The sequence below is a fragment of the Megalopta genalis genome, unplaced genomic scaffold (assembly GCF_051020955.1).
Source record: "Megalopta genalis isolate 19385.01 unplaced genomic scaffold, iyMegGena1_principal scaffold0021, whole genome shotgun sequence".
Classification (NCBI taxonomy): Eukaryota; Metazoa; Arthropoda; class Insecta; order Hymenoptera; family Halictidae; genus Megalopta; species Megalopta genalis.
In genome coordinates this window covers 2232221-2255550 of record NW_027476091.1, presented here as the reverse complement: position 1 = coordinate 2255550, position 23330 = coordinate 2232221, and the positions used below count along the sequence as shown (strand labels likewise).

Here is a 23330-nt window from a genome sequence, read left to right as displayed (position 1 = left end):
ATAATATTGATTATCTTCAAAGAGAAGATAATCTACGCATCCCAACTCCCGAAGCTCAAGAAGCACCGTCACAACCTGAAATCCCTGTCGAACAATTATCGACGAACGATATAATAAATTCTAGTCCTAAAAATCATGATGAAATGTTAAATAGAAAACGACGACAAAATTCAAATTTGCAAATTAAAGAAGTTTATGAACCATTAGATTTAATTTAACTTATGAAAGAGTCTAAAATAGGAAAATTTTGTAACCAATATAGTAGTCCACACAAAGTTGTAGAAATCTTGCCGAATAGAAATACTAATTGGAGGTAATCTACGTATAGTACACACTAACAAATTGAAAATTGCACATGTAAGATCTAAATTTAATTAACAAATAACGGTACAATTAACAATAATGCCACATATGTATTACGTATCAACGAATGTTCATTAGACTTTAAAATTCCAGTACCAAGACAAGGTAAATTCTCAGAAATTTCTTGGAATTCAACGAACCAATGGATGATGTCATTCTACCAAATCACGACGAACCTCGCTGAAGCCTACCACAATCAAAGCCGTTATCTGTATCCGATGAGACGACTCGACAACTTCCGTGATGGTAGCAGATAGTTGTTGAGTGTCATGAAAACATCAGAACCACATTTCGAAACGTACGAGTAGAAAAGAGCATCCTATATAGCAACGATAAAAATAGCATCTATAGAATACGATATAATAGAGAAGTAAAATTCGCCCCAGGAGTTCATTCGCATTAACTTGATTAATTATATCAAAGATAATTTATTATTTTTGATTATAGAGAAATAAGATTTTTGAATATTCTAACTATTTAAATTACTGTCCTAAATAAAATATAATGTTTTAAATAATCTATGAGGTTCACAAAATTCGAAAATGTCAAAATTACTTAAAAAATATTGTCATTCCGAAACTAGTCTCGAACGCATTTCCGAAACTCGATCAAGCCCAAATTATGCAAATAACTTCATTTCACATAGAAACAATGTTAGCGAGAAGGATTTTTTGAAATTGGAATGTTACGACCCAAAATATTGCGAGAAATCTATTGCACTGTTATGTAAACAATAAACATTTACCATTTCTGTCTTTTTTAAAAACGTTTACAAAACCTCCAATAAGAATGAAAAATTACTTTCCTGACCGAGTCTTTTCCGTACTTCAACCTAAACCAATGCAGTGTCTCACAATCAGTGATAGTACCAAATTGCAGGTTCGAAATACACAGCGTTCGTACTCAAGCACATAATATACAACGCGATTCCATTTCACAAGAATAACTGCGATAAATACTGTTCGATATAAATCATAGACCTATTTAAACCAATAACACTACTATGAAAAACCTCAGGAATAAGTTTATTAATTGCATTAACTCTGTAATACTATAAATGCTTGAGTTTGCTCGAAAAGATTCGACATACCTACTCTAGCTTACTTAATAGACAACAAGGTTATATCCTCGCAAAATTTGCTACAACTAGAAAATCTGCATTATCAATTTCATCGAATGAATGTTCCAAATTGATCATATAAACATGGATTTTTATAAATCTAGAGTATTTGATTTAATCGTGTCAGAATCGGAAGCAGACGGTAAATTGATCAACGTACTCAAGAAAGCAATATCTCTAGTGACAGTAGGATTTGAATGTAGAAATAAGTAGCAAGGCAATCAATCCTCTGAAGCTGTATTGCTTGTTATCCAAATATGGTTGCAAGTTTTTAACTAATGGAAAGCAACAGCAAATAATGACGTGTAAATAAAAATTACCGATTCAGATTTCAAGTTTGCTTCTACATGACGTTTAGTGCCATTACTGCACAATTTGATTCATAGATAATATACACGACTTCGCACAATCACTTCCGATCCTGTTCACCCCGAGAAGTAAATGTTTCAGACTGTTAACCAAATTCAGGAAAGTTCGGTATGAAAGATCCAACATCAAATCTCATATCCTTGCTCCAAAAGTACATCGAAATTCAGATCAATGTAGTCTTCCTTGTCTTGTTGATTACTTCCGCAATCGCGCCATACAAAGTCTCAAGCAGAAGAACCAGTCTTCTAGATATCTGCTGAACACTGACGTGAATCTTGACATGAAAACTGCATCACTCAATCTCCATATTGATCCAATCGGTTTTTGGTGACGATTAAAGCCGTAAATCTTCAAGCAAACAAATTCCTGCTTTCTAAATTTCCACTTGAATGTTTAGTAGGAATCGTGCAATCTTGGTATTTTTCATTATGTGATTAATATTTGTTGCCCGTTTATTGAGAATGTATCCACTGCAAGTTACATTTCTGGTTATGTATATCACACTATTTGAAATTATGGAACCAAATACTTTGGAAATTGAGATTGATAGTTGTGAACATGCTTTGAAAATGGCTATATTTACCTATAATTAATACTTAGGGAAGCATCGCTCCAATATCGAAAGATATGAGATAATTAATAGCCCAGCCATAGTTTTCTTCGACTACTGAAACCAAGCTGCAGTAGTATCATTAATGCATTTCGAATAATTTGGTTTCGATGAATAACATAAGAGTGGGTGTTGCACTGCTTTTCTTCCTCTATATCATAACCACTACAGAAACTCATTTAGTTATTTCGGGCGCGTAGAGTACAAGAAATGACCTGCAAACTACCAAGAATGCACAGCTCTGCAGTAATAAAAAATGGAGTATTCTCAATCTGAATGTTCCATTTAATGCAACTCTTCATTTGTGGTGAAATTAGATGTTGGCGATTCCGTTGCTGATTCCGAATATTGGAAATTTGTCAAGCAACAACCCGACCCAACTATAAATTTTCCAATACAGATCCAGTACGCTGAAGAAAATAGTCTCGTGTGTCTAAAATCAAATCGATCAATTTTAAATCGCCAGTCGATTACCTCCTCTTTACTGGTATCACTTGGATCGATGCATAAGAATTCTAGCGCGACCATTATTTATTTTCCGTCGTTTCCCATGCAACGTTGTTCGTTAGGGCATTGCCATCGTACACTGTAACGAACATTCAGTTCTGCTTAGTTTTCAATATTCACAACGAAATAAATAGGCCCTCACACCGCGACCGTGGTTAGTTTTCATTTGTCATGAGTTAGCAGCTACTGTTACGTAGATACATATAGTTACGCTTGTAATTCTTCTCTGCTATTGTGCACGCGATTCACGTTACGCTTGTAATACTTTTGCGCTTGCAGCCTAGCTTCGCTACAACCGATTGCGCTTGCAAATTTCGATACAGCTTTGTAGCCATAAATTGATCGCTTAATCGTATCATTCATGACCTTCACGACACATCGTCACATTTCATCATTCTATTGTATATCATCTATAACCTCCTCTGTACGAATCTTATTGGTTAAAACATATTTAGCGTTATTACACCAGCGTTTTTTACCATACAGTCCACTATCCAATTCATCCTTCCAATCCTTCCTCCAATTCATCCTTCCCAACGAAAAGATACATTTGCAACATATTTGGAAATTTGAGAAGAATAATAAACTAGTAATTTTGGAAATTGTCGAACATTTAACTTATTTCTGCACTTTATGAGCCTTCCCGGGTACTACATATTTCCAAAACTTCATCCTCCGGTTACGTAAATACATACAACTGTGAGATGTAGATGGTTCATTCTATTATATAATATTTCACATAAAACATTATGATTCAGATTCTGATAATACTCTACATTGATGTTTAAACCCACGATTTAAAAAAGTGATGAAAAAAGTGATGTCAATTTTGCAGGTTGTCTTCGCTATAGTAAGCATGAAAGTAGTATAATAATACTTTACTATCCACACTTTAATTATGCATGATTCGTACTCAAGCCGCTATATGCACTATTCAGATTTGACGAGGAGATGACTATAAACAGTGCGGGCATGTTCGTCGCAAAAGTCTTCTCGTTAGCTTTAAACTATACGATAGTAGGAGTTATGAATTGTACATTAAAATTAATATAACAATTTGCGTTCAAATTTTTTCGAGCAAACTTATTATCATACATACAAATACACTGTATGTTACCGTGTTCGTTTGAACAGTTCAAACAGATATATGTATAATTCTTATAGTTCAATACTGTGCATAGTACAAACAGAATTAAGTCTTATTACGAATAATTTCTTTCACGAACCATAACTGAACGCGACATCGGGACAAAAATGTGTAAATTGTACATCCGATCGAAAAAATATAAAAACTCGTCTCGATGACTACATTGTGCAACATATGTCCAAAATGATCTATTGGAAACAAAAAATACTCCATAAATACTGCAGAATTCGTTTGAATTGATAGAATTAAGAATTAACTTTCCTACCTCGAGTATAATGATATAAGAAAATGATCACGTTTTCAGCTGGCATTTATGCATTACTATCCTATAAATGTAAGTTTCATAAATAACGCTAAATATTTATTAATAAAAATAAGATCAGATTAAATAAAACTAATTAAAACAAACACTATGTGGTATTACAACATAGTATAATATAAAGAGTATTTTCCCGAAACTACAGAGATTTAAATTATTATATTATCATTAAAAAGAATTTTTTCAGCTACTTTTAAAGTACACCTATGAGATGATTTATTATGTGTACAACATTATTTAAAATACCAAAATTATGAAATCCTTTTTCGAAAATCATCGGTTAGTGTAAACCAGTGTATTACAAAAGATGAATGGTAACATTCTCTATTATTCCGAAAATGTCTAGTCATATAAGTCAACATAATAAAAAACATGGAGAATACTTAGGCAATTATGCAAACTAATATTTTTGTAATTTCTATTGCGTGTTTCGTCCAAATTTTAATAGGAGTTTGTAGACAAATGTTTTATTTTATTTTCTTCTCATGGTTACTCTGGGGTTTTAATAATGTCAAGTAGAAAGTTGATTGAAGTCATAGAAAATGCTCACTGGAAGTGTGACATACGAAGAACATTCCTGACATATTTTTCATAGCTTATCTTTCACGTACTTTAAATTCGCTCAAGAATAATTATTCAGCCACAGGAAAAGAACGTCGAACATAACGTCGAAAACGTGGGAATTTAAGACAGCGTTAAATTCATTTAAGACATCCACAACCCACACTCTCGATGAGAGCCAAACGTCCAAATATCCAAATAACCAAATCGACGACCCAAGCATCTTTTGCAAACGCAATTCAATAGATGAAACTGTGATAACAGCGAAGCCAAGATTAGAAGAAACAATGATGCAAACACCACTCATCTACAATCTCCCAGGAGCCTCATCTACGCCATTACATCTACCAATAATCTCACCTGCCAAGATCAGTGAACCAAGTATAACTTAGTCTATACCTGATTGCGAATCTAAATCCCAGGAGAACAGCAGTTCAACTGATGGAGACGAACCAGATATTAGCCCAGTTTTGCCACAACCTACGAACACGAATAACATTGTCACACCAGCAGATGAAATTCGATGAAAATTAATAGGAGAAGCTTGCAGTAGATTAATCGCAGGTCACAAGGGTGTAACGGAAACCTTAAATCAATTAACCCTTTCGGTACTACCGCCGCCTATTGGCGGCATCCACGGAAAGTTATGTGGGCACTTTATGTGGGCACCGTGAACAGCACCAACGGAAAGTTATGTGGGTATGATTACTCTCTATAGTACACATTACTTTACTATTCTGTGTTTAAAATTCCCGGCTGTTCTAATCGTTCCATTATAATATATAATTAGTAACAGTCAACAGCGTGCCTTAATTATATATGTTTTATAATATATAGATAAGCTACGAAAAACAAATTGGAATGTTTGCTTATATCGTTAATTTTTTTAATGTATAACTTACAATTTGAATTTAGTTCCCTTCAGGATGAGTGTAAAACGCTTGAAAGGAGAACAATGAATAAAAGAAATCATTGATTCCAAAAGAGATTCTGATGAAGAAAATCAATATAATTTAGCATTTCGCAAAAGGAGGAACAATCGAGCACGTGTACTTAGCACCTCAGAATCTGAAGAAGCAGAAGAGCCTGAAGTACGAATTGATACTCCTTCTAGCATCAAATGGACATCAAAGAAGCTCAGTCCAAAAATTCATGATGTTACGCCACATCATTCGGGAGTAGTTGGGAACAATTTAAATCGTTCGTCGAGAATTTTGGATTACTTCAGACTACTTTTTTCTGAAGATTTAGTTAAATTTATTGTGGAAAAAACAAACAATTACTGGTGTCGACAGAAGGGTTCAGAAGGGATGGAAGTGGATGAATTATATTGTTTTATTGCTGCGTCGTTATTAATGACGCGAACCAAAAAGCTATCCTTAAATGAATATTGGTCTAAAGATAAGCTTCTCCGAAGCGATATATTCAGTCAAATTATGAGTAGAGATCGCTACTTTTCATTATTGAAAGTGTTGCATTTTACGGACATAGTCGGTCGCACTGCTGATCGTTTATACAAAATAAATGAAGTAGTGGAAATGCTACGAACATCTTTTTATCAATGCATTTCAGCCATACCAGCGGTTATGTATAGACGAAAGTCTACTCCTCTACAAAGGCCGTCTCTCATTTAAACAATATATTCCCCCGAAAAGGAGTAGGTTTGGTATAAAATCATTCCCACTTTGTGACTGCAAGACGGATTATATCCAAGATATAATCATTTATTGTGGGGCTAGTGCTACTGTAGCTACCGAATATCAATATATTGGAAAGCCAGGGAACTTTGTAATGTCGCTTTTGCAACCTTTTCTAAACAAAGGCCATTGGGTTGGCAACTAAGACTATTGTATTTATCTGGATAACTGGTTTTCCAGTCCCATATTGTTCAACCTACCCCACGAAAAAAGTACGAACGCTTGTGGCACTGTGCAAAGAAGACGGAAAGAGATGCTTAAAATAACTGATAAATTGAAAAAAGGAAAGGCAGTGTTCCGCTCATCTGAAAATCTGTTTGCAATGAAATGGTTTGATAGAAAGAAATTTTATATGCTTTTCACTATCCAAACCGCAGAATTTGCAGAAGTACCTAAGAAGTCAAGAAAAAATGAAATTGTTCTAAAGCCCAAAACGCATACTGCCTATATAAGCACACCACAAAAAACAAATCCCAATGGCGAAATTTCACCTTCAGTTGATTAAGGAAATATTAGAAAAATAACACAAGAATCATGAATATCATCGGCTCACAGGGGGACATTTTCCTTCGATATATCAGTCGGGGAAAAAAGATCGAAAACGAAGATGTGTTGTATGTACGGCTGGTGGTGTGAGACGTGAATCCAAGTATCAGTGCGAACAATGTAATGTGGGCTTGCGCGTTTCCCCTTGTTTCGAAAACTATCACACCAAGTTACACTATTAGTTTTGTCGTTGATTATATTTCACTATTAGTTTTATTATTTATTATGTTACACTATTAATTTTGTTATTTATTTTAATTTTGTAATATTGGACCATATTATTTATATCAATGCCATTTACTTTAATTAATGTACTGTAAAGAAAAAGATATGATTTTAAAACGTTAAGCGCCATGCCTGTTTTGTCTGTCCTTCCGTCTGATCCGCGAGATAAGATACCGTCGAAATCGGTTTTCTGCCGAGGATTGGTTTAGGTTACGACTAAGCAGTATAAACATTTTAGAAATGTTTTTCAAACACGTTAAATTCCGCGTCAGTCACCGATGTCGCGGTCCGAATGAAAAGTTTAGTGTCAATCACGCTCGAGATTTCTATGAATGCCGCAAAACATGTTTTCGCGGTTTACGCTGTCGGACAGTGCAACCACTCTTGCGAAAAACTTCCTCGTTCCACGAATGTATAACCGCGGCCAGGACCTCCGTACCGAAAGGGTTAAAAGAAAAATATCACTGCCCCGAAATGAGAAAAGATTCACAAGAATTCATTCGTTCACTTATCAGAACAAAACCCGTCAACCCGTGATTATTACGGACACATCTCTGGAACCTTTTGACGAACTTGCCATCGACACATTTGGACTACTTCCAAAAACAATCAATGGAAATCGCTACATTTTAACTATGCGAGACAATTTAAAAAAGTATTGGTTAGCAGTTGCTTTATCAGATATTAAAGCCATGATAATAGCTGACGCGTCCGCGAGTCATTTCATTGCAATACGTGAGACACCAAAATCCATTTCGATAGATGAAAACACTAGTTTCTTGGGAAACTAATGCTACATGTTGCCGAGATGGATCGTTAAAAAGGAGCCATATATTGTATTAACAGAACATCTAAAACAATACATCGAGTCATATGAAGAATGGGACCTCTACTTACCATTTGCCATGATTTCATATAAATACCTCCGTCCACGAAGCTACGAATTTCACACCCCACGAATTAATCTTCGGGAATTACGATAAGTGAGCTAATCCGACATAACTTATGGTGGAGTAATACGTCCATGTGTAAAAAGAACCTGAAACAAGTAAATTCGATCCATGTTACATCGGGCCATACGAGATAGTAGATGTCGGATATAAATAATGCAATTTTAAAAACAGATGCGACCGGACACCTAATCGCGAAACATCAGGATAAATTAAAACACTCCTTCGTCTTCGATAGTTCGTCCGACACAAATTAAAAATTGGAATCACTTTCAGGATGAAGTAAATCCCGCTGATTATCCAGAGGTGCACGAGGATCTCTTAATATGCCAATGTATAAGGAAAATGCAACTCGTGTTTGAAGCTGAAGAATACAAATTGTGTGAAAAATGTTGGTCTCGAGTGGCAGCAGAAGAAAGAGAATTATTTCCTGAAGGCTGCTGGCATACCATCGCAGGAAACCACAGAAGTGAGGCAGATTGTCATTGTGAAGGATATGGTTCTGTAATCCTGGAAACATCAAACGCTAGTCGATGCCGAGAATGCATCGAAGAATACATATTTCGAAATGTAACTGGAGACATTACAGTAATTAAAAAATGGCAAGGCCATTGATGTGGTTACTCAGTGGTAGCATCATGACCGTTGACAGCAACACACGCACATATATACTGCAAATAATTAATTTATACAAGCAGGAGAGTCATCGGATGAGAGCATTAATACTTTTGAAGAAATACTTCAATGTAGCAAGGAAAAAAATGTAGACCTTATATTTCATTGTGGAGATTTATTTCACGATGCGAAACCAACAACTTCTGATGAATTAAAATGTATGGAATTGTTAAATAAATACTGTATGGGTCCCAGGTTAGCAAGATATGATAATATCAATATAAGATGGTATTTGAAGTACGACAAATATTAATGATTGTTTTTTCATCAGAGCAATTAACATCCAATTTTTGAGCGAGCCAGAATTAACATTCCCACACTGTACTTTTAAAACTGTAAATTTTTAGGATCCAAATTTTAATATTGACATGCTAATATTTTCCATTCACGGGAAAAATGACCATCCAAGTAAGAAATATAATATCAATAGTTTAAGTACAGTGATTTTTCAACATTGATTCAGCCATTAGTAATTATAATCAAAATTATAGGTTGTGGAATAAATGGGCCAAATGGACTTGTTGTCTGTGTCTGGTTTCATAAATTATTTTGGAAAATGGACAGCCACTCCTAAAATGATCATTCCTCCACTGATGATAAAAATGGGTAATACCCATGTTGCAATTTTTGGTTTAAGCTGCATGAACGATGATAAATTAATACGGATGTTGAACGATTTTAAGGTGAACTTATGAGATCCATATATGTATTGAGAGGTCTTTCCATTTTTTTTTATTGCAAATGATTTTCATTCATAGGTGAAATGCTTTAATTTGTTTGTTTTACATAAAAAACGTGCACCATGTCTTAAACGTGGATATACTTCGGAAGCCCACCTTCCCTCTTTTGTTGACTTTGTCGTGTGGGGAGGGGAACAGGAATGTTGTATCACACACGTGTTTAACTCTAAAAGACAATACTACATTTCTCAAACAGGTATATTTTTAGATTTATTTATTAATTATGATGCATGAAAAATAAGAAACTACTGCTTAAGAAACGCACTTACAGATTGCGATTTCTTTATGCGAAGGCGAATCAAAGGCCAAACACATTGTCATACTTAGCGTAAACGGTAATAAGTTTAAGTTGAAGAAATTGAAATTAAAAACCGTTAGACCATTTGTGTTTGACACTCTGGTCCTTAATGATACAAATATAAAAAGTAACAATGATAGATTGCTATCAGAATCAGTTTTTAATATCGTCGACCGACGCATAGAAAATGAATTGATTCCTAGTACCGCGGAACAATTGTCAAATCATCCGAAGCAACCGGTCTTGCCGTATATTCGATTGAAAGTAATTTACTTGAAAGATAAAGAACGGTTCGATTCGACCAGGTAAGATTCTATTAGTATATTAACGAATACAAGTAATAAATGGAAATAAATAATATGTGTATTTTAGATTGGCACAGAAATATTGTGATAAAGTTGCTAATTCTCACGAATTAATTGTATTCTGTAAAACAAGAAGTTCCGGTAAGTACTCCAGGATACGACTGACATTATGAGCTATACTGAGGTAAACAAAAATTGCGATATTCTACAAGATGCTCGAAGGTAAAATTTGTGTTTGGTTTTTTAATTAGGAGAATTAAGGTTTTGTGGAAACCACATACAAGCAAAACTAAAAGGACACCAGTTTGGTTGAAAATAAAAACCTATGAACAATACTAACAGTGAATGATCTAAATAAAGCATTAGGTAAATTTGTTAACAAAAATAACACTAACGCTTTTAATAACCTACAGAGGTCAAGCATATACAATGTAATATTTCAAAATATTGATTTGCCATTATAAGCTCGATTGTATTGTTACAATTAATTCTTTACATATAGTCGTGAAATAAAAGAACTTGTGCTATGTTTGGAAACTACTGAAACAACTGCAGATATTGGAAATATCAGGAAAGAAATTAAAAATTATTGTGATAAGAGAAAGGAGGAAGCACAAAAAGAAAAGACAGAAGTATATGTATACTTGCAAACAAACTCATTTAAAAATGATAATATACTATCAGATTTGACAGATTGGATAATCGCATGCTATTTTATAGATGCAAACATTATTTGCTAATAGACCGGTAAAACCCTTCAATAATGACGAGATAATAGTTATTGTCAGTAGTAGTAACGATGAAGAAGAAGCGGAAAAAACAGATAAAGCTAATGGCAGTGGAGCATGTAACAAAAGCAAAGAAACCGATAAAAGTAATGAAAATCATAAAAGTTCTGTTGGTATAACATCTGAGAGGTAATTTACTTCAACTCAAAAACAGACAACAGCGCAGGTACATCATCGAACTCTATTAAACGATTCACAGTTTATATGCATAGGTCTTTGATTTACTATTAACCATGACATTTTATCATTTGTTACAGGATGAAGCATTGGGCGGTGATGTAATAAAGAAAATAAATTGAGGGAAGCCTAATAAAATACGGTTCCTACGCAATTTCGATTCCAATTTAGATTAGTTTGTCCAGGTCCGAATCCTTGTTTATACACTACTTGTAAAACATTATATTAAACAAATACTTTTCATTAAATCTTGAAATATTTGATAATATATAATATATATTATATATAATTCGGACATTCAAGTTGCAACAAAAAAAAATACATACTATAAACAAATCTTAAAATCGTATAAAATAGAGATTTAAAAACGACATCAATCTTAAATAAATACTAATGATAGAACAACTAGTACAAGAACTAGTAAAACACCGTTTATCTGGACTGTGTTTATCCAACATAGTAACCCGTTACCAACAATTGGATGTCAGGAACGATGCTCCTCTTATCCAACTCCAGTCTACGCGACATACCCATTATACAACACACTGTTTTTGTTTCTTAGTTAGAAATTCTAGCATAGTCTTCCTGCATAGAATGTAAGATAAGTAACGATTTAATTCAGTTACTTGTATCTATGTGATTCGTCCAGAAACTATATTCTCATTACGTCTTCACACAAATCAAACGAAAAGAGAAAAAGAGTGGTGCTTTGTATTGAAGAAAAATTTGAAATTAATAGACGCTTCAGAAACAATTAATCTCTTGTCTCGTAAATATAACATTGGTAGATTTACTGTATATATCATAAAAAAATTATAAAGATAACATATTAAAATGCAAAGAAGATGATGCAGCAAACACGAATAGAGGAATAAAAATGAATAACAGCTTCTAAAAGTCGGTGAAAGTAATTCATCTTTGCATGAAAGATCAGATAGCGAACAAACCGTAATCACAAAGTTATATATATAATGTTGCAAGGTGCATTTCACACTGCGTAGAGTGCGATGTAGAAAATGTGATTAAAAATGATGGAAATGATAAAGGATTTCATATTCTTAACGACAATAAAATAATATCTCAAGTTATAGAGGATCAATCTGAAGTGAATGTATAATCAGGTACGCTATACAGTATGTTATACAATACTTACATTAAACAACTTAAGAAACAGTTTCAGATATCTAGAAATAAAGAAATAAATACAAGACATGCCCATAAAGCGACATTTTATTAGAAAATAAGCTTACATATTGCAAAGAAAATATATTAGGAATTGTAGATCTCGATAAGTTACATGCATGCCGAAAATTTCATCGAAATCAGTTAACGCAAGGTCATAGTTACGAGCATTAAACAAATTTTAAAACAGCAACTTTCTCACAATTATTGGACAGAAATATTAAAAATCAGGACAAAACTGCGATTTTTGCGATCTTTAATTGTTTACCGCTTATACCAAAGTCAACCGATTCCGCTGAAATTTTCAACATGCATATAAATTACCGAGATCTATGAAATGCATTTCTTAAATCTTCGTTATATATATTTCGTCATATATTATTTTCTTTAATCATTCTAAGCAATAACAAAATTCAAGTTGTTCAGTCCAGTTCTAAGCAAGTTATGGCGTTTTAAAAGTTGTCCGAATATTAATATAAATAAATATGGCCGCGACGCCATATATCCGCAAGAACCGATTGCCCACGTGGAAGACACGTGCTTCCAGTTTCGCAAGCTTTCTCAAGACGCCATATGCGTAACGCACGTGGCGTGTAATAATTCGCACTGGCGAATAATTAGCCCAGCCGAGAGAAGGTGTCCGAGCCATCGAAATGTAAATGAAGAAATTCGTACTGATAATGAGACTTACCGAAAAACCGATCAGAAATTCCCAGTTACGAATGCGGATCCTGGCCGGTCACTAGTCTTGACATATCTTTGGAACGGTCGCTGCCAGTTGTTGCCAGCACTGTCCTTTATTATTTCGCCTGCTGCCCTATGGTCTTTAGCGGCTATCTTCCTTCATTTCGTATGAATTAATCTCGGCTCGAATTGTCACAGTTATACTTATTTCTTCCAAACACCCAACGCTACGGTCTACGCGACAAAGATCCTCGTTCTCGGCAGATCGCTTCTTCAGCTAGAAACGAGGCATTCCCCACTCCCCAGACTCACGGCTCGGCACGACGCACAAACCCTACGCGCACTCGCCGTTGCTCAGGGCCGGCACCATTCGACTCAGCCCACGCTCCGAGCGTCCTAGATCTCGCGGCTGTGTATTCAGTGACTGTAGAGAATACCGCAACATGTTACAATTTCAAGAAATTTCAGTTTATGCAAATACGATAAGCTCAATAAATGGAAAACCAAGAAAGGAATTGGTGGCCAGAACTTTAAATGACAAACATCTCGAAAGTGAAAACATGTGATATGCAGTGTTTTTTCTTCCAGCCGCAGAATTTCCTTCTTTCCTGATTTTGTTAAAAGACTTACGAATCACTTTGCAAATAAAGATAAAAAAAATACAAAAATCATGCTTTCCACAAAACAAAAAAATAAATTATTATATTCAAAAAACTCTACCAAATTGCAGAAAAACAGTCTAGACTGAGCCCTCTTACAGCAAACTACGTGTTACATTTAAGATTACTTTTTTTGTCCGTGAAATGTGTATACGCTGTACGTGATTGTACTGAACATGTGTAATAAATTATGATACCCAAAGCTCACACAATTTTCGAAGTTTAGTATTTACCTAGCACTCTTTATAGTGATTAGATCAGTGCACAGAGATTGACACATAGTAATTAGATGAGTGTGCAGATGATAACTAGAAAAGGCTCAGTAAATGAGCAATGAGATGTACATTGTTTTCTAAAATTCCTGTTATAATATAGATTCACACATATAATGTAGAATGCATAAATACAGATATAGCTTTCATCTGACGCTGTATAAAATTAATAAGAAAGAATAGCCAAAAAATAATCGTCAGTAATGTTACAGCTTTTATGTGACTGGTGGAGTTAATCAATTTGGCAACTTAAAAAGTAGTAAAGTTAAATTCAGTCTTTAAATTTTTAAGTTTTTTATTACAGAAAAAGTTAGTTATTATATATTTTTATTACAGCTTTTGCATAAAAATGAATGTTCACAGTTCTGTTATATTATATTATTTGTAATTAATTCATCAGCAATATTATAAATAATGTCTTCTTCATCAGCTGGATGTGAGGATTCGTCATTTCGATTTGTTGTCAAGTTTTTATAGTAATCATGTTCAACAGGAGGAATGTATTTTAGCAGGTCCATCATGTCTCTCCATTTTTCCCTTGTCACAGTTCTGCCTTTAGGATATAATAAAGGCTGATATATATTTTTCAAACTTTGCGGTCTACCTGATACAGATTTTCTTAAATTAATGGCTTTAAATTCTGTATCTTCATTATAATCACATTTGAATTGTATGAGATGGGGTTTGGACCTTTCTAATTTTATCCAGCGTATTTTAAGCCAATTTACTGGAAAGCCTGTGACGGTCACTTTTCTGTTAATGATTGATTGTTCTAAAGGTTTTGTTGAAAAAATATCTTGGTGGGTCATTTGGATTAGATGAAATGGAGCTTTCTTTTTACATGTTTTGATTATATTGTACCAATCATCTGGTGAAAAAATGTTTTGATTTTTTTTCGCACGTGACTCAATAATGGCAAAATCTGAGTCATTAGGCAAATAGCTGTGCCCACTTACCAAAAATTTCATTTCAATTGACTCAGCTCTTATTTCCGTACTCTGAACAAGTTTCAATAAACTTAAGACAGTTTTAATATTTCTGTTTTGCCCGGTACACGAATCCGAATATGTTATTATTTTTTCAAAGTTTGTAGCGTAAGTCTTTATGTACTTTATTAGACAAGATGAAATTTCTTGAGACCCACGAGATCCTTCAGTTTCTGGCCAAACAAACATGTGGCTTATATTTTTACTGAATTCATGACATCCGAAATTATAAACATATAAATTACGCTTATAATAAGCTACGGATGTGGTCAGCTTGGGAAAGGTCAAAGCTTCTTCCAAGTCGAAAGAAAATAAGAAAACTTTTTCTGATGTTGCCATTCGGTCGGCAGCCATTTGACTGCGAGCCCGTTCAGCCTCTTCTAAGTGAGTTTCCTTTTCAATTTCTGCCATCTTCTTTCCCTCACCGTCTGAGGATTGAATTTTTATTTGCAAAGCATCACAATTTTGACACGTATCCTTTGATGGTTGTTTAAAATGTAAATTAAATTTTGTAGAGAACACATTATAGTAATACTTTTCTTTCACTGGTACTACATTTTCCTTTTCACATTCTGTGACGTATAGTTCATACATCTTCTTAATATTTAAGTCAGGATCTAAATATTGTCGTCTTGGATTATGAGCTCTAGTGTAGTGACTACGGTAGGCTGGAAATAACTTTATATGTTTTATAACACTTGTGTCATCTATTTTATTGCTTGCAACATGGCCTTTGCGCAGATCAAAGATGTAACTTGTTCTTTAGGACAACATTTGTATATCTGCCCATCGCTCACTTGATAAGTGTCTCTAAAATATTTTTTGCAAACGGGAATATCACGTGTGTCTTTTCGAAAGTAATATGTAAAAGAATGTGATCTTCGTTCTTTAGTTTCATTCGTGGGGCGCCTTCTTTTTATTTCGTTGACTTTAATATAACCTCTTAAGAAAATATTTTGGTCAAGCTGACTATGTAATCTATAAAATGCCTTCATGGCAGTCTCTCTCTCATTTGAAAAAATTTTTTGGTTGCACTTTTGGCGGCATCTGCATTTTATATCGACAAATGTTTTTGCAGGTATTAAATTTCCTCCCCTATTCCTATATGCCAAACCTTTTGTTCTGTTATGCTTTTGTAAATTTCGTGTCCATTTATCAGGATTACAACTTCTTTTCCTCCCAATCAACGTGTTTGTTGCGAAATTTGTACTGTTGCAATCAGATGAATCCGAGGAAAACGATAAACGTCTTCTTGAACCACACCTTCTGTTAATAAATCGTATTGAAGAACCATCACTGTTTTCGTCATCCACGTTGTTATTAGTCTCACTCATCTTGGTTATAACGGTATAATATTTATTTCTTTAAAAACAATCTGGGAGTAATGATGAAAAGATCAAGAAAATATATGTAGGCCGTGCAATAATGGTAAAGTAGACAGTAACATTCAGCGTGCGAGATCACTGTTATACTAACTACCGTTTGCGTTGCGCTTTTTTTTAATCTGTTTGTTGATGCGATTTTATTACCAATATTATTGAGAGGGGGGAAAGCATCTTCGGCTGTTTAAAACAAAGCGTTGATGCATGACAATAAAGCAACGATTACATTAGGGTATGGAGTTAATCAAAATGACTTCTGAAATAAATTACTTATTTTTCAATGGCCAAAAAAATGTTGCCGTTTAATGGTGTTAATTTGTATTATTCAGGGAAGTTATTATAAATATAAAAAGTTATGACTATAGCAAGTGCTTTGACACATAAATTTAAGATTTTTCAAAAAGTGGAGTTAATCGATGTATGCACTGAACGGCTCAAATAGCACGCAGTAGTAAACTTTTCATTCTTACAAGGCACAGTAACTCGATCGAAAACTACTATTTATATTTTGTTAAATATTTTATGTTCCTTATATATTTCAATTATAATAAAATTAGTAGTTATGTAAAAGACATCAACATATATGACATCAACAACATAAAAGACATCAACATAGAAAACCATATAATTTATCGAAAACTTCAGACGCCACTTTAATGGGCACAGTAAGTGACATACTAATCCTATCTGGCTATCATACAGAACTGAAAATTAACAGTTATGGACCTATATACATAATATCGATTTTAAATGTCGGCATTCAACTATCACATTTCTCCTTGGTGCTCGAAGACATCGTCGCTACTCGGCAGTTATTTTGTGTGCGTTGAGTTTTTTGTTTCAATTGATGGGTCAAACAGCGCGTTCTAGTCAGCCTGTCGCAGTTACATAAACGGATATAAAGGACATAAAATAGCACGTGTGCATACTTCGAATAAAATATCATTATTTAATTGGATACGCGGTATTGTGCTTTTTGTTTATTTCCATCATTAAACAATGGAAACTGTTTGATGAGAATTTTTGGATTCTCCATAATTCTTTCACGAACTGAAACCGATGTCATAATTGTTTTCAATCTCTGCTTTATGAAGGTATATTCAAGAATGTAAAAGTTTGAATCTTCAAAATTCTGGCAAAAGTTATCCGCAAATCTATTCGTAGCCTTCATATAAAGATAAAGATAAAAGATGAAAATTATATTCAACGCCACGAATAAATACGCTTTGAATAAAAAATGTATGTATTGGAAATGGATGTAAAAAGAAATGTGCACTGATACTTTCTGGTAGAAAAATATCTTTACTTCGCGACATGTGAAGAAGCTCAAAGAAGAAGAAACTCAACGAGCTACAGTGCCGGACGAATAGATAGCACACTTTAAAATTAACGTAATTTAGATTTATTTAAGGTAATAGCCGAGATTCTAATACTATATAGATTTGTAAATTACTGTTATGAACATACACAAATAAAATAAAATTACGTTACGCCAGTTTAAACAATTTTACTTAGAAAAAAAGAATTTTTATGGAAATACGGTGGAAAATAATGATGGCATATTTCACTAAGAATTATGTTGCGACTCCATGTAATTCCAAATAAAAAAAAAACATGAAAAAAGTGTAAAATAAAATATTTTTTTGTTTAGGATTTAGTTTTCGAGAAAATCGAGATTGAAAATTTGCTAAGCGCTGTACATCGCTTATAGCCGGAAAAGCGTATGTACAAAGCAAGGTTTAAAACCTGGTTTTCTCAAAAACGAAATCCTAAAAAAAAGAAGTCACTCTATATCTTTTTCATTTCTTTTTTATGAAGAATAACCCGGTGACCGCTTGTATATAGTTTCAGGAATACCCTGTACATATTTTTCAACAGGGTGATGCCGCGAATTTTTTTCTCGAGGATTAATCAGCAAGATCATATCGTTGAAAATTGTTGCGAAAATCATAACCATGCATTATGCAAATGGCAGATAATTTCAAAAGATTGCCGAATGATAAAAATGTATTTAAGATGATAAGAAACAATTAGAACAAAAAACTAATAAAGAAACTTCGTAGATAATGACGACTGTTAATAAGTGGAAAGATGAAGCCACAAAACATTAGGCATTCAATATTATTGCTTGATTTATTGACATACATAATTTTTAGTTAAGTGTGCTAACATTTTGTCCGACTGTATTTCCATAAAAATTCTCTTTTTTTAAATAAAATTGTTTACACTTGCGAAATGCAATTTTATTTCATTTGTGTATGTTTATAGGGGTATTTTGCAAATTTATATAGAAACAGTATTTTAGTTGTAATGTTACATAAATGAAAATTACATTAGTTTTAAAGTATGCTATCTTTTTGTTAGATACTGTATTATCCCGAAATGAAAACTAGAGAGCATAATCGGAGACTTGAGACCAAGCATCCACATATTCGACACTTTCCTATCTTTATTTGAAAAACGATTCTATGAATATTGATTTGTTTTTGTTCTGGAACAATGTAGTTACGTGTTGATAATTAAGTGGTATTTTTATTTGTCGGACAAATTCTCGACTAATAAAATTATTTATTTCAAACACATCGAATAAAGTTACTTATTTTATTAGGACCCTCCAATATTGCATAAAGATGAAGAAGTATCTTTTGTTCGTAACGTTTCTATAATTTATTATCTAAATAATGTACAACTCTGCTAGGTTGTCATTTGTTTCGCAATTACAAGATGCAAATGAATTTCAGCATAAATTATACTGCAAAAATATCGTACAGTATTTATGATGAAATAGTTGAAAATGTTAAATGCTAGATGTTTTTAATCGAGTAGTACATATATTTAATCGATCCAAAAGTTTCAGTCATATTACTACGAGATCGATTAATATTGTATAAAAAAATAATGCACCGTCAGACATAATAAAATTCGTTTATTAGAAGTAAGTTAAAAAGATTAAATATTTTAATTATGGAAAAAATTATAACTTAAATTACATTGCACACACACACACACAGCTACTGCAGTAACTCGAAATTTTATATTATTTTCACGATTCTCTTAGTTTCGTTAATATCATTTAGTCCAAGTATATAGACTAAAAAATATACGATCAAACCCTACCAGAAAATCTGACAAATTTAAAACACTGATTGCAATAGATTATGTATTGAGGAACAGTCTTTTCTCTATTCCTGCGAAAAAGAAACATATCAATTATTTTTCTTCCTCATTATTTTGAACCACAATTTTCAACAAAGAAGAAGCTGACAAAATTCTTTAATATATTAGGAAAGGTCTATGGTTTATTTAGAAATGGTTTCATAAAAAAGAAACGAAATATGTCGAGATACACCATATGCTGTGCAATGCTTCGAAATTCTCGTTTACGATAAGCATAGTTTCAGGACAGTCCTTCCGTCCTTGACAGCAATTGTAGGGAATACTATTTTATGGCACCTTCAAGTGGCTTTCTCGTTTAGGGTCTCCGACGATAAGAATCAAGCCGTCAGAGGAATGACTTACAGACGACTCGAGACAATAGATACGAACATGTGTACGCTAGAGGCGAGCAGGACAAGGATGGCTCGCAACATCGAGATCCCATTGAATTAGGAAAGGACGAAAGAAATAGTATAAGCTTCTGATAGAATTGTTCGGTACCTATGAATGCATAGAAACATACGCCGCTTAAGTTATATAATCACTTTTAATGAAAAACAGCGATGTATCATTGACTGTAGTTTTCATAACAGTCTAATAAGATGTTGGATAACCCTTGGATTTGAGGACTGCATTGCATCTGTGTGGCATAAATTCAGTCGGAATTTCTGGTCATATTTTCGTGATTGTTTCCATTAATTCTGCTTTATTATTAAAAGATCCCATTCCCTTGTGATAAATAACCAATTGTCGGATTTCAAAAGACGTATTTCTTCCTTTTCATCCCATTTTCACAAGTAAAGCGTCTGATATCACCAATAATTTCTGTGGTACCGAGTTCTTACAACGAATTTTTATTTATTTATATACAATATGTGTTAGCGGCGTCGTCAATGTAATACAATATTTTACTCTGGCATCTAAGATGTTGTGTCCGAATATTTTTGCGACGTTAAATTTTGTCACAATCTTGTTTATCGCTTATTATACAAAAGAACATGTGCAATAACTAAACAAAATTTATTTTTCTACTTACTTTAAGAAGTGCTTTATTATATGAGAAAACGATTCAATAATACTGCCATAAACAATAAAAGGGAGCAATAATTTTTCTAATAATATCGTGTCCGAATATTAATGGGAGTCACGTGTATCTATTTAATATAAAGAATGTGAAATAAAACTGTAATAAGAAGTATATACATTCGGGTAAACGATGGAATAAAAAATGCTCAAAAATTACTTTTGCCTATATCTTTATCCGAAATATATTTAAAACATTAAGAACTCAATTTTGAAAAAAGATTGAGAAAGAGCAATACTTATTTATTTTAATTTATATTTATTTTAATCACGAGTGTAATTGAAATACAATATATATTTATGTATAATTATTTGTTGTTTGAAAGTTTAAATGAAAGAGAAAACAATTACTTATCAATTATTTGAAATAATAAAATTTGTTTATTAATTACGAATACGATTTCAATTGTTACTTATTAATTATCATTTAATGGTTAAGTATTTATTATTCATGCGGTATACCGTGTCCAATAAATAATAATTACGTCGTAGTTATTAATAATATTTTAATTTATTTATTAAGTACATTGTAATTCGTAATTAATGTAATTGAAATACTTAGTATTTTGTAATTATACTCCTATTGAATTACAAATCACCTTGTATTTTAATTAAATGGCGATCTCAGTATCGAATTACATTGTAATTGAATTACTTTGTAATTATAATTCCTTGAGAAATTCAAATGTTCGCCAGATCTTTATCCTTAACCGATAAGGATTTGATGAATTGTCCGCAAAAGACTCAAAAGAGAATCGCTCAAGTTCTTTTCCAACTAAGGAAAATCCACTGTAGGTTGGTTCCTCAACTTTCTCAACTCAACTTCCAAAGCTATACAATTACGCGCCACGTCGCTGAGCGGGACTCTCCTCACTCCTTGCGTAGCCTTTTTCGTGAACAGGTTGGTCGTAACATATAAATTCCTTACAAACAACAAATACATATATAGGAGTGTGGTGACATGAAACAAACGTCTGACTTGCAGAATGTCTTGTCGAGCACTGTCGTTCGAGTATGTTCAAGTAGACGCAAGTGTAGCGCGAGGCTACGCCTACTAACAATGCTGCATGCTCGATAATTTCAATCCCCGATTTACATGGATGGATCTCGATAGGAGTCATATAGTATTACATAAAAGTCATTGACGTACCATATCAGCCGCAAGTTTCGAATCGTTATCCCATTAAAAATAGTATGTCATTCCCATTCCTAATTAACCCGCACTTTTTTGCTAATTTTCCTTTCATATGTCAAAATTCAAGTGTTTACCCATTATTTCGTCTATAAACACTAATTCTCCGACTCAGAGAGAGATTTGCTTCGCAAATTCCACTCTCTTTGTTTTATTCACTTCACTGATGTACGGTTGCTTCCTCACAATTTTGCTTTTAAATCCTGCCCAATGTAATCTGAATCGTTCTTGTATGCATTTGATTTTTATTTCGTTCCTGGACTTTTGATACAATCTCAGACGCACTTATATCTAGCTTCTTTTTAATAATCCTAAGAATCTCGCCGTTTTTGTCGAATAAACGGCGAGGCGGCAAGACAATAACACGATCGACGTGCGTTGGCCCGACCGTCAAACGCTCGCCTCGGCCATTGTAAACACGCGGCGTTTTGCCTTAGGAGGCAATGACCCGGCCTTCGACGCCTGACGATGCTTCTCCTTGAACATCGGCCAGGTGTCTATATATACTGCCGCAAATTTGATAACGGAGGATTTTTGGTAGACAACGTTATCGCTTATAGACCAGTATTATTCAGCGCCCATGCGCCCATACGAAGCCGTGCTTCCATTTCATAGTCTCAGTGAAGCCGTGCTTCACTTCGTAACAAATTCGTAGCCGTGCTGCAATTTATACGTCGAACGGAGCCGTGCTCCAAGAATTGTAAACGAGGACTGCGGAGTCCAACAAATAAATCGTTGTCGTCTCCTCACGACTTCCGGCGGTTATTTTGTGCCGTGCGCAACAGTGTTCATTAAAGTGTCGTCCTAAGTTTTCTACAAATTAAATGGTTTTCTTAACCCTTATCGCAATTCTTAAAATATTTAAAATATATGTTGATTAGTGGTGTGCGTGAACTCGAGATTTCCCGAAACCCGATGCTTGGAACGGGATGAGAAGATGTGTATCGGGTCGGGACGTGATCGGGACGACAATATTCAAGATTCCTGAAAACATTCGATTTCCTATGCTACCAATTATTACAAAACGACACATCGCCGTACCTAGTACAAAATTGACTAGCGAAAAGATGTTTTCAACCATTGGAAATATCGTTGCAATCGAGAGAACCAAGCTATTACATACTGTCATACGTAGAGAATTTTAAATCAAACTATACATATCTTACTTTTCTGGTTTGTTAAAAAATATAAAATTTTGCAAAATAAACTGCAACAATGGAAATCAAAAATTGTTAACTAGGACCGTATTAAAAAAAAGACGCGCTCCCAGTATTTTAAGAAGTCCTAAACATTTTCGGAAAACTCGAAAGTTTCAAGATCCCGTCCTGATCCGTACT

At 33.8% G+C, this 23330-nt stretch overlaps 1 long non-coding RNA gene across 1 annotated transcript; it reads right to left on the bottom strand.

The window, feature by feature from the left end:
- Nucleotides 1-4747: 4747 nt before the first annotated feature.
- LOC143260826 (uncharacterized) lies at nt 4748-13682 on the bottom strand. The gene is made up of 2 exons (XR_013035097.1): nt 13271-13682; nt 4748-8503 (listed from the first exon to the last, which is right to left on the bottom strand). It is a non-coding gene; the product is annotated as an uncharacterized LOC143260826 (long non-coding RNA).
- Nucleotides 13683-23330: the final 9648 nt, after the last annotated feature.